Below are 13964 nucleotides of genomic sequence, written 5' to 3'. Positions count from 1 at the left end.
CTCGATTAATAATCTCATTACTGCAATGGCATCACGGGTACCTCTCCCCTTCCTAAAGCCAAACTGGTCATCCCCTAAGTAATAATATGCCTTGCTCTCCACCTTCCTCTCTTCCAGCTTAACTTCTTATCGAGTCCTTCCAACGGTGCAAGTTCGTTGCTTAGATTATTTACCTGAAACTAAAGACCTAAAATTGAGATCTACGTGTGAGCATAACGTCTACGTCGCATAACTGAGAAATGCGTAACATGACCCAAATTCATTATTGAATGGTTAACTGTTCGTCAATCAATCAGCCTTTCCCTCAATTCCTTTCTCGATCAAATCATTCAGTCATTTAGATCCATTTTAATCTTTATTTTTATGCCTTTTGATTTTTGGCGGATATTCTGTAAAATGTTTCCCCTCCTTAACCACGCCTCACTTCCCTCTTTCCCACCAGTGGGCTACACTTCCTGCGTTTTTATCCAAAGGGACTCATCCACTTGACTATTCTGACTTCCACTGGATTCCTCGCCAAACCCTATTCTATTGGCTTTTTCGCCACCCCCCCTCCCCCTTCCAGTTCCCCTTCTTTGACTAAATGCACTGGTTTCATCGTGAATTTCTGTGTCGTGTGTCTGCCTGATGATTGCTCTGTTCAGCTGAAAGGCACGCAGTAAAATATTTTTTTATAAGTGGAAAGGTGAAACACCATATAGCTCCTGAAATATTTTTATGACGCACAATTAAAATTTTTTAAGCATTTGAAATATTTCCTTGTATTTTTTAATGTGTAACCTTCGTTTTTTTTATAAATTATGTCAATCTTATCGATTATGAAACGCACACGAATCTTAATTGTTAAAAAATTGTAGTGTAATGACTTGGTTTCTTAAATACGGTATTCGGGAAAGGCGTATGTCGTTTTTGCGTTTTTTGGCGGTATTTACTAATCGTGATGCTAATAAAAACTATTCGATCCTCATCAAAACCTTTCAAACATTAAAAATTTAATTCCTCTTCAGTTAACCGTTCCGTGACCCTTTTTATATTTGCCATTCATTTTGGATAGGAGAATGGATAATTAACATTAAAATATATATCTCGTGTCACTGAATTTATTTTTATTATCCTTTCATTTCAGGAAAACTTAGATACAAAAACACGGTTTTTAAATATTATATATATTTATGGATTTTTAATGTAAAAAATGTTCACCTTTTGGGGAAAATAAGAAATCTGATGATGATAAATAGTTGAGTGGAAAAACTGGTTTATAAAGAGGGAGATTTCATTCTCCCGGTGGCTCCTGAACCTCATATAAAAAGAGGACAAACTAGCGTCGGGGTTGAGTCAGTTCGGGTCGCCGAGGCTTTGGCATCATTCTTTTCATCCAAATCCATAGAAGTATGTTTTAGTTTTCGACATTAGTGGGCGGAGAAGAATGGTCAAACTGAATGTTTGGGCCAATCAAAAAGTAGGACACCGGTTTTTCTTTGATAACAGGAATGTCGTCTCCAGTTCAATCTCAAACATTCACCAGACTTAGGCAACATCATATTTTCAATTATAGTTTTCATTCAAGCTATGAAATATCACCCAAGTTTTCGTCTATTCACATACGTACGTCCTCTTGTACATGTAAAATATTCAACCCAGAATTCTCGCAAAGGAAAACGGCTACATTCATAGATTAATCATGGAAGCAATAGAATTAACGAAGTACCCTAAAAATTTTAACAGGGAGGACTTCTACAGTCAGGCCCCAGGGCCTTGAAAGCCATGCTTGCAAGAGATTTCCGATGGGCTACGCTCGGCCGTTTAAGTGGCCAAAGAGCAACGAATTTACATCTACGTAATACTCTCCAAGCTACCAGGAAAGGGTGTGTAACCCATCGATGGGATTTCATTGCGAAAACAGTAAAACATTGGTCTGATATATCTGAAGTTACCATTGCAATAAAATAATAAAAGTAGGTCACAGGATGCCATTATTAAGGCGCATGTGGGAATATCCAATTCACTTGCAAAATTGGGACGTGAATATTAATATCCGGATATGAGAAGGAGGCTACAGACCTAGTTAGGAATATGTCATTTGTGCCACATAATTAAGCCTTGCAATCGCTCTTCAGCTGGTGTCATGAAGTCTTATTTGAGGAGTCATTGTTGAGAAAGAATTTGCAAGTAATATTTTAACCTACAAAGGTATACATACTTTCCCTCTAAGTAAGAATTATAATAATCAGTGCATTGGAACTATAATTATTGGTATCGCAAGAGTCATTTTACTGGTACAAGAGACGTTAATAAAGACATTTTCTGTTGAAAAAACCGTCGTTTCATATTAAATTAAGTGTGAGAATATAGTTCATTTTATAATTAAAATTAAATATTACTACCCAATGATACCTTAGGCATAATTATATTGTGATCACGAATTTTGCCTGATAGCCATCTATCTACAAAGCTTATTTCATGCACTGTTTATCAGTGAAGATTTGTGGGGCAGTAGATAGCACTTACTTAGCAGCTTCTTGCTATGATCCCTATCTATGCATATGTATGCAGGCGTATCTATGTAAGAGGGTGGTCTGAAAAGTTTCCGACCTCAGAGATCATCAGAAATATGAGAAAATTTCAGAAAAAATGTCTTGTATCTTTGTTAGGTCGGAAACTTTACAGACCACCCATGGAAATGCGTATGTATTTAAAGTAGCCGAGACGGACGTGTCACCCATGTTGTATAATTTTACTAGAAATTGCGATGATTTCATGCGCGTTGGAGTCCAATAAATGGTTGCTAGCTCATTGAATGTCGAAATTCTTTTCTGCAGTAATGCCTCGTGCATTGCGCGTCGCTCTGCCCAGTGCGAATGCACTCCCTGCCACGCCCATTCCAGAAGGCTTGAAGGATATTATGTAGATGCAGATTTAGGAATCAAAATGAACATTACAATGATGTAATCAGTTTATCAAGGTAATTATTTTCATACTCACTTCAATATTTTAAGGGATATAGATTCCAGTAGACATAGATACAAATACTCATTCTTTTCCCGGACAATCAGGAATCATAATAGTAAGAAACCGAAGTCACTTTAGAAATATTAAAAACATTGAATTTACAAGTCGGAACAAAATTAAACATTGCAAAGCTGTTAGGTATACTTTCAGGTGCATGTGTATGTTAGTTGGTAGTTTGAGTGTTTGCATGTGTGTGGGGTGCAAGTGTTCTTGCATGAATGTATGCCATGTTTTTTTTGTGGATGTATAAATTTGTGACTTTTGCATGCGGTATTTTTCCTTTTCTTTCTAAATTACGAGTGGTGTTCTAACACTCTCCGCCACACGCCCTTGCGGCGGCTTGCGGGGTATTGAGTAGATGTAGATGTAGACTATTTTCAAATTTGATTCCAAAATCTAGTAAAATATCGTGCTTTCCCTAAAAATTAAATCCTCTCACTTGTTTGTCTAATCGGAATTGTAAAATTGAGGTGAATACCAACAAAAATTGTTGTAGAATTGCGTTTGGTATTATCATAGGGAAGAGAATTCAACGCAAAAATGAAATAAAGGTAGAAATGCATTGTAGGTTAATTCCCAATACTAAAAACGTGACTAATTCTAAATTTCTTAATCTCACCTGACATACTAAATTAGAGACAGGATGTTATGACACATACGTTTATTATTCCACTTTATTTGATGGATAAAAAAGATCCCAATTTGTAATTAAACCAATTAAAACCCTTTTCCCATCCCTATCTCTTTAAAATGGCCGCTGGAAACCCAGTAAAACCGGTAGACTAGTTTGCGGGATGAGTAAAGGTTAGGTTTTGGATTATTTCAATGTATTGGTATGGATTGTACAGTTGAACAACCCACATAATTATAATCCGTGATTCAAGACACATGGGTCCATAAAAACCCGCAACATCTTCCTCAGTCGGGTTTGCTCTGAAGTTTGCGCTTGTTGTTAACAGTGTTTTCACCCGGGCATTTACTGGATTCATACATAAGCACTTTGTCATTGGGGTAAGTTCAGCTTCCAGGAGAATGATTTTTCTAGTTGGATGAATTCAACATTTCAAGATAGTTGGATGAATTTTAGTTGGATGAATTCAACATTTCAAGATATGTGGTTGAGGGCATTTTAATTCAATTCAGCATTGGCCAGTTTGATTCAGCATGACTGCATCTGTTAGAATTTGTTTATCTTTAATCGCCTATTCCTTTCAAATCAAGCATAAATAAAGTAATACTAATATGTTGAATTTATAGGGGGGAATGAAATGTTACGTCCGTAGTAACTAGAGAGTCCATAAGTGAGTAATAAGCTTCAATGGCCTTCAAAGTTTTCACTGCCAATCGTAAACATCACTCGGTAGTTGGTGTCGATTTGCGAAGAGAGGAGAACACGAAAGGGGTCAAACTCACGAGAATTCACCCAGAAACACACTCACATGTGGTTTGTTAACAAGAAAATTAACTCCACCCAAGTGACAACCACAGGTCTCAATCTCTTCCACCTTTTAGTGTTTCCTCAGAGGGGTATTCTCAGAAACTCTCATTGAGGAATATCAACTGTGGGTCGCAAGAACACCTAGTGGATTGCGAGGAAACTGGTCCCGTGATCCAAGAACTAACTTACACCTATCACACTCACACCGTATCCCTTGGGGTGGTTTGAGATACCAGATGGTGCCCGACCGACTGCGAGGATCTCGGGCACTCGATGGAAGAAGCGGAACATTACACAACAGCATCGCACACAGATTCGTTCCAAAGTGGTTTCCAAGAAAACGAGCCCAATGCAAGGGACCACTTAGCAAAAACCAATCCCCCTCGTTGGAAACTAGAGGAAAAAACTATGATGTGGGTCCAAATAGTGGATTACAGCTTTTCCCAGAAGGTTTAAATGTCGCCAGGTAAAACCAACAAGCTTTTCGCTTTAGCCAAGGGACAAACTGGTTCATTGGTGTTTAATTCATTCAGGGTAATTTAATTTTACTATTTTTGACGTACTTCTTATCCGAGAAAGCTAAGTTAGATTTTGCGCTACATTAAATATAAAATCTGTACACTGGAGGGCGAAACAAAGTGGAGGAAAGGACGAATGAAGAAGCTTAACGGAGGTTAGGCTCTCCAACACTCGAGAAGCAGCCACTGGGTGATAAACTTCATTGTAGTTATTAAAATATTGTTTGTTTGTGATGTGGACGGCATTTTGTATGTGAAGTGGAAGTTTGCTTGCATGTGATGTGGAAGTGTCATTGCATGTAAGAATATTTTGTCTCCTATCTGTATTTCTAGTGCGTGTATGTATGTATTTTTCTTTGTAAGAGTGATCCTTGACCAAACTTCATCGTTGCCACCAGGACAATAGATTAATTGGAACATAATTCTTAAATAAAAAAATAAAAAAGAACTTGGGTGTTTTTTTTTAAAACGTTTAACTAAATTTAAAAAATAACGGATTTCAACAGCACGAAAAGGGTAGGCTGAAAAGTAATGCACGCATGCTTGTTGAGCGCGAATAAAAACAAATAGCAAAATCGGGGGCAAAATACATTCAAGTACAATTCTTAAGTTTCACAATCATACATTTATTTTTCAACCTTTCCCCTTTTAGACCAACACATTTCTCCCAACGTATAACAAGTTTTTTCTGTCCGTTACTGAAAAACTCTTCCGACTTTTCTCGGATCCAGGACTAGACAGCTGCCTTCATCTCATCATCCGAGGTGTAATGATTACATCTGAGGTGTATCTCGAGTTGAGGGAAAAATTAAAATCGCAAGGTGCAAGATCGGGGGAATAAGGAGGGTGTGGAATTGGTTCAAATTTCTGGTTTCGCAGAGCCTCTCCAGTTGCGCACGAGGTGTGTGGACGAGCGTTGTCATGTTGCAAGATTATTGGCGCCAGGCTGCCATTAACACAGCAAACTCGACCAATATGGATTGCGATACGGTTTTGAGTGATTCGCAGGTTATTTGAATCAAATCTCCGACGAGTTACCGATGTTTATCGTCTGTGGCAGTGATCGGACGTCCGCCGCGTGTTTCATAAACAATTATGGCTTTTCCATGCTCGCAACCACGAAATTTTAATATCCATCGATTTACAGTAGACCTGTCAACCACATCGTCACGATAAACAGCTTTCAAACGACAATGAATCTTAGTAGGAGTCACTTTTTCAGCAGTTGAAAAATTCGATGACAACCCGCTGTTTAACTCGCGTTGACATAGCACTAGAACACGTCTCCATACTTCCGCTTCTCAAAATGCACTGGGTGAATGAAACGACCTCAAACCTGCGAATACGTGTTGAGAGGGAATGTTATTTCCACATGACATCAGCAGTGCTTCTGAAGGTCTCGTTGTCTGTGGTCTACAAGCATGTGTGCATTAGGTTTCAGCCTACCTCGTATATCTACACCCTTGCGCTGCAAGCCGACGCGACTTACAGGGTAAGACAGGTTTTGCAGTTTTGTAATATTGAATCATAAGAAGTGACGGGCAGGACATTAATTATGCACTAGAGGGTTCAGTGTGAACATTGTCAGATCAAGTTTAATACTTCATTGAACGTGGGGTGGGGAAATGCACGAGATGCGAGAGTTAAAGAGAGGTGTGATTTCGCTTAGTTAGTCCACATTTGTAATACGCCGCAAGTATTTGGGATCCTTGGGAGAAACCTTTAATAAAGGAATAGGATACAATTTCAGCGAATATCCCTAAGGCTCGTCAAAAATTGTGACCGTAAGGAGACGAGTGTGGTAGGCCCTGTAGAGGAATTAGGCTGGCAGCCTGGTTTCCTATCAAGCCCCGCCACACGCCCTTACGTCGGCTTGCGGGGCATTTAGTAACTATAGATGTAGATAGCGGAATCAAAAAAATGTGCACGCTCTTCGAGAACACCCACTGTCAGTACGGCTAAGGCAGTTAAAATTGCCGCCAATCAAAGTAGATAAACTGGAAACGTAGGCATTGGCACTGAAAGTCATTAGATACATACTTGTCCGAAAACACGTACTAAATTACCGTCTGACATAATTACGGGTGTTATTTGAAATAAAAGTAATCTCTCTAGTCTTGTATTGAACCGCAGAAGTCTCAAACATATGAGAGTGGGCTTCGATAATCTAGAGTTATGGCGCAGCTATTATTATAGGATCAGAAAGTTGGTTACCTGATGATGTAAACGACCGCGAAATTTTCCCAGTTGATTTCACAGTTGCCGACGCAACAACTGTGATGGACGCGGAAGAGGAAAGTTTCTGGCGGTAACAAGAATTTATGAGGGCAGACTATACATATTTGATGCCAACAAAATGATGACCTTAACCTTCCCGATATAGATTGAGACAGCAATATTGTTAAAACTCAAATACGTGACCTTCTTGCTATTAATTGTGAAAACTAGTGCAGATAAAACTCCCTTCATCAAACAGTGCGCACACCAACCCGTGGAACAACAGGGGATAGGGGTGGTGCCCGGCTGTAACTAATGTACGGGCTTCTCACCCGGAGGGCCCATATTCGAATCCCTGAGGAGGCAGATTTGTTTCAGTTTTATCCCGACCCTTACTTGAGGTGCTTTGAGGAGAGAACTTTGAGTGAGTACGACGTCCATCGGATGGGACGTTAAACTGCGGACCCCTTGGAGCCTTTCGTCAAGAGTAGGCTAATGCCGACGCCGGGTTTCTCAATCCACCATTTATCCTTACCCGTCCATCCCTAATGGCGCAAATGACCTCAGCTGTCGGTCGCCTCCCCTAAACCTTCTACTACACCTGCCGTAAATACGTATTAGACCTATTTCTTACAGACACTCCCAAGCGTAACTGATGAAGCGATCTTGAGTGACCAAATATTCTTTCATATCAACTTGGTCGTAAAAATGGAAAAGAGGTATTAAATGAAAAAGAAATTGTCAATCTACAATAAAGCCAATAAATTACATATATTCTACTCTTTCAGGCTTCACTTCGTGGAAGTATTTCACATCCATATTAAAAGAACTTGGTACCCATCATCAAATATCAAGTCGCTGAATTCATCATTACCTCATTAAAGGAAGCAGTACCCACAACGACCCGCACTTCCAGCCTTCGGCAGCAGACGTCCACCCTCGGACATCTGGGAAACACAATTGTCGAGGAAGACCTCATCATCAAGAAACGTGACATGGGAAATAGTGTCGTAGTGTTGTATAAACCAGTGCATGTGGAAAAGTGCCTTGAGTGCATGAACAACCATCACATAACTCCGTTATCAAAATACCCAACCGCGAGTTTTCAAAATGAAGTGAAACGGGCAGTGTCTAAGTCACAGATTTCCAATGCAAGGGAAAAATTTCATTTAATCCAAATGACCCTTGTACGGACTCCCCAAACTACACAAACACGCCATGCCTATTCGACCTGTAGTCTCAGCTGTGTCCGCCCCTTCACACCTTCTATCACGTAAATTAAACAATATGCTCCGAGATTTCACAGGTTTTAAACCTAAATACGGAGTTAATAACTCATAAGAGCATGCCAAAAAATTGAAAGAAATCAATGTACCGGATAAAGCGAGACTAGAACTCTTTGACATTAAGGATTTATTTACTTGTGTGCCCAAATGTGAAGCCTGGCTTAGGGTAAAAGAACTCCACAATGATTCCACCATTGCCAAAAATATGCCCCACGAATTGATCTCACTCATCAAAATGACAGCTAACCAGAACTATTTTGGTTTCAACCACATTTTTTATCGTCAAACGGATGGGCTAGCTATGGGTTCCCCCCATTCCCCCTTCCCAGCCGAACTCTTCCTCAATTCATTAGAAGAAAATCTGTTCAATAATGAGAATCAGCGTGTAAAAAACGTGGGTTATTGGTTCCGTTACGTTGAAGACATTCTATGCCTTTGGACAGGAACCAACTGCCATTTATACACCTTCCTCAATTACATAAACACACTCCATCCGAATATTTCCTTCTCCATGGAAAAAGACGTCACCGGCACAATCAACTTCCTCGATTTGTCAACTACCTTAAGGGAAAAAAGACATGAGTTTGCAATTTACAGGAAATCCACTCATACACACCACATAATTCCTGATGAAATTTTTAATTAGCCCACCATTTTTCTCACAAACATGCGACCCTCCACTCGATGATCCACCGCCTCCTACACATCCCCCTTCCCCCCAAAAACTTCAACACTGAACTCGTAACAATCAAAGCTCATTGACCCTTTCATTACAATTTCCAAGTATTCTTTAATGAATGCTAACTTTTTATCAGCCATTCCGAAAATTTCACGAATGTGTTTTCATCATTAATATCGAAGAAGCTAGGAAAAAATTTGTCAATATTATGCTAAGGGGTATTAAAGACTTTATCCCTACAGAATACCCCATGAAAAACCGCGACCCCAGGTGGTACAATAATCACGTTAGGAAAGCGCTTTGAAAGTAGAGAAGGTTAAACTTAATATTCTAAAGAGCGTGAGGGAAAACGTACTCAATTCGATGCGAAAAAGTTATGTCGTTGACCTTATAACCTCAGGTGTTCTAAGGTCAACAGCCTTCAGAGTGATTGTTGGTTGGTTATGAATGGGATTCGGGAAGTTTGGCTTTTCCTTCACTGTTTCCTATTGCAATGGTCTCGAATTGTGCGAAAGGAAACTGATACCTTACGTTCTTATATTCTGCAATTAATTTCCGTTAAATTCTCATTGTGGTCTCACCTACCAGTTTAACGTGGCGCTAAATATATTCCTTCCTCGTCAGGGTTAAGATCGATTTCAGATTCGACCAGCAGGATTAAATAACAGAGATAGAAACTGTCACGGTTTCATAAACTCGTTTTTCCCACTTACGACACGAAATGATAACAAAATAGGAACCAAGCGCCAGAAAAAAATACCAAAATACTAAAATTTAATGAAATAGTGTATTTGACTTTATGTATCTCATTTGATTATCAACGATATGGCCCAAAGTTACACTTAATAGGGTTTTCTTCGCTTGGAAGATATCTGGTGCTCAATGATATAAAAAAATTATTTGGAAATATAAGCGACAGACATAGCGTTAGGTCACATTCCTTACCTGTGTCTTTAGGGGTAGGAGACCGTTGTACTAGTATGTTGCATGTCCATGTGGTAGTGGAACTTTGCCTTCTTACTTTTCAAATTCTGGCTTGCACTTCATTGGATAAATTTCTTACTGCATCCTAAGGTGCAATTGTTTGTTAGATGATAGTATATGTAATATATGCATGCGTGTAAAATGAGAAGTTTTTGCATGAATGCATGCATCACTGTGGGTATGCGTTTGCATGTCTGTGTTGGTTTTGAATGTGGTTGTGTTGCCTTTTACGGGTGGTGACCTAACACCCCCCGCCACACACTCTTGCGGCGACTATAATGCAGATGTAGATGAAATGGAAATTACGCAAATTCATTTCCCGTATTTTCTTTGAAAGTAAGTCTATGAGTAAGGGGAATAAGTGGTCCAATCTATAACCTAATAACACCCATTCAAATTACAGGTAGCTTTCAGAGACCGTCTGCATTGAAGCTATCACTGTCCGGTACATTGAATTCCATTTCGTTTGAAATAATTAAAGGATTCATGTTACACACCCGGCAAGAGTGTCCCTCCAACGACATCGAGGAATCGACCAATCGCGACAGTGGCGTTATCGCACGCACGTGCCCATGTTAGCACTTTTTCTTATTGGTGCCGAAAGCTGTTTCCTAAAAAAATTAAATTTTAAATAACCGAGCCAAGAAGGAGGAGAAGAACATTTGCACAGTCATTTCTGAGGATGTCTCTGAAATTTGTTTACTTTACGGAGTTGATGAGAACAGGGGTGGAGAGTTGGGATGGGAGGTGGGGTGAAGGGGTGGCAGTTGGGTGGGGGGAGGAGGAAAAGGGTGAGTGGAGGGGGTCGAGGAGATCGCTGAGGGAGAGGAGGAAAGGGGAGTTAGTGGAAGGAAGGGGATGGAGGGAGAGAGACCAGCGGCGCAAAGACGAACCAGACGTCCTCGGGGAGAGGACGTCGAATGGGGTGGGCAGCGCGGAGAATGACGTCACCTCGCAGGAGGAAAGGACGCCGTGGCGGAGGAATCGCCCCCAGTGGATACGCGTGGGGACGACGACGCACGGGGATCGGACGTTGAGATGGCTAGCGTACTGGCTCCCCCCCCCCCCAGAGGACCCGGGTTCCAATCCTGGAGACGGCAGAAATTTTTTGGTGGCATCCCAATTCCTACTTGAAGTGCTTTGTGGAGAGCACTTAGAGTGAGAATGTCGACCGTAGGATGGGACGTTAAACTACAGACCCCTTGGCGCCTTTCGTTTAGAGCAAGCTATTGCCGACGCCGGGTTTCTCTCAACCCTTTCTCCTCCTTTCCCATCCATCCCTAATGGCACAAATCACCTCTGCTGTTGGTCGCCAACCCCTAAAAACTACTGCTACGACGAGGCGCTGTGTGCAGCCTTGGAAATGGGCAAGTCAGGGCATCTTAATGTCGACTGTCAATTGCTCAGAAACAATCGTCCTGGCTTTGTATGCATTCAAATAAACTAAATCAGGATGAAATATACATGAATGCTTAAATGGGATTATCACCATGAATTTTATTTCGAAGCATACTGAAACATAATGAACTTGAGGAATTTTATTCCTTTTATTATTATTATTTATTACTGAAGATGACATTCACATTTGTGGAGTAGAAATTGTAGGAAGGACGTACGGTAAAAATAAGAGTAACTTTCAGTTTCCTACGATTCCGTGTTTTTGGATGCAGTTCCATTCTTGGCCCCATCTCCTCTCTGACCAGTACGCAATGGTGAGCTGACAACGAAACCTGAATCAGATGGCATCATACGGAACATTTTACAAGGGTTTCAATATTAATAAGAAAATGATCCTCGTTAAAAATTCAAAGAACCGTAATGCCAAGGAAACATCTGTATTGATAGTAAATTGCCGAAGTTACAAATAGTCTTTATTGCAGCTAAAAAGTTTTGCGTCAGCAGGGCTGAGGTGATTCAAGGTAGTGGTTTTGAAAGTGTTTGCTGCTTAATTAATAGTCATGAATCCAAATGAATTGGTGTACGTGCATTTTACAGGCCACCGGACGACACGCAATTTAATACTAGAATTAGACCAGTTTCTTGTCTCAATACAACGAACACGACGTTATAATCTGTGGAGATTTTAATATCCCATCTATTGACTAGAGCATATAGTATATAGTTTTGAAACAAGGGGTAAAGAAAAAGATATCTTTGAGTCGCTATTGAATTCTTTTACGCTGAACTCCTTGCATCAACTTGTCATTTCATCAACTAGGGGCGATAATATTCTTGATTTGTCAGCGACCAATATCCCAAAAAAGTTTCAACCACAGAAACTATAAAAGGAGTTAGTGACCATAGGGCAGTAGATACTACGTTTTTGCAACATGGGGTCAGAAATAAGAAGCCCAAAAGAAACATTTACTTGCTTAAGAAGACTATAATGGCCTAAAATGCGTGCTACAGAGTCAATTTGCAAACTTTAAGAAAGATAGCAATCACCGAAATACTCAGGATACGAGGAATCACTTACGGGTGATCACGCGCTCAGCAGTCAAGTTCATTCCCAGTAAATTTGTAAATGGTAACTTGTAACCTAGATGGTAAAACGCGGATGTTAGAAAAGAATTGCAACGGCAAAGGATATGTCACCCCGAGATGAAAAATATAAGGGATGATATCTCAAGCGACAAAAGGAATGAGATCACTTGTAATATTCGAGGGTGAGGGAATAAGAATTCCAGGGAGGAATACCGGAAAGCGTTAAGCACATTCAAAAGGAAAAGATTAGCGGAAAATGTGAAAGAGAACCCGGAAACATTTTGGTCGTGCGTCAGAGAGTTTCAGGGAAAAAAGTCTATTATCAATCCACCCAAAAATTATAAAGGCGAAAGAGTAATCAGAGGTTTGGAAAAGGGTATCTTATTAACTTCCTTTTTTCAAAGCGTTTTCACCAATGTTTCACAGAATGTCCCCGATAGCCTACCAAATCATGCCGACCAACCTATGCCCAAAATTGAAATACCATTTAATGGAATAGAACGTTTATTGAAAAATATTAAGCCTAATAGATCCTCCGGGCCTGATCAAATTCAGTAAAGATCGTATATTTAAAGAACTACCTTCGGAAATCGCACCGTATATAGAAATCATGATTAAGAAGTCGCTGGTAGATTACAAGGTTCCCAGAGATTGGAAAATGGCTGACGTAACACCAGTTTTTAAAAACGGAGACAAGGAGGAACCGAGGAATTAAAGATCAATTTCCCTCACATCCATTTCATGCCAGTTGATGGAATAAATAGTTGCTAGTTCGATCGTATTCAGGAGTTGTTAACGAAAAATCGGCAGAGTTTCTGAAAAGATAGATCCTGCGAGAAAAAACTTGCGCTTTTTGTTCATGATAGTCTTATTTTGGGGGAGAATTCCAATGGACGTTGGTTTTCCAAATTTTGAGAAAGCCTTCGACAAAGTACTTCATAGTAAACTACTCACAAAGCTAGAAGCATTTTGCATAGATAAAAGTATCCTGGGTTGGATTTAAGACTTTTTGAATGGTCGGGTACCAGGAGCAGTCATAGATGGAGTTAGCTCAAATACTGTAGACCTTGGTTCAGATGTTCCCCAGGGAAGAGTTATCGGATTTCTTTTATTCCTACTTTACGCTAACGACATTGACTCCGTGGTAACCAGTAAGATACGTTTATTTGCCGTCGATTAAGTGGTTTACCATGAAATTCGTAATCCTGAGGATATATTAGCGTTATCAGATGACCTTAATGCTATACAACGCTGGTGCAACACTTGGCATTTAGGATCAAACTTAAAAAAGTGCGTGGTGATAAATTTTCGGAAAAAGAGCAGTTCCCTCCCGAATACCGACTGCATCG

The sequence above is a fragment of the Hetaerina americana genome, unplaced genomic scaffold (assembly GCF_022747635.1).
Source record: "Hetaerina americana unplaced genomic scaffold, ioHetAmer1.1.p SCAF_63, whole genome shotgun sequence".
In the NCBI taxonomy this organism is placed as follows: Eukaryota; Metazoa; Arthropoda; class Insecta; order Odonata; family Calopterygidae; genus Hetaerina; species Hetaerina americana.
This window is presented reverse-complemented; position numbering follows the sequence as displayed.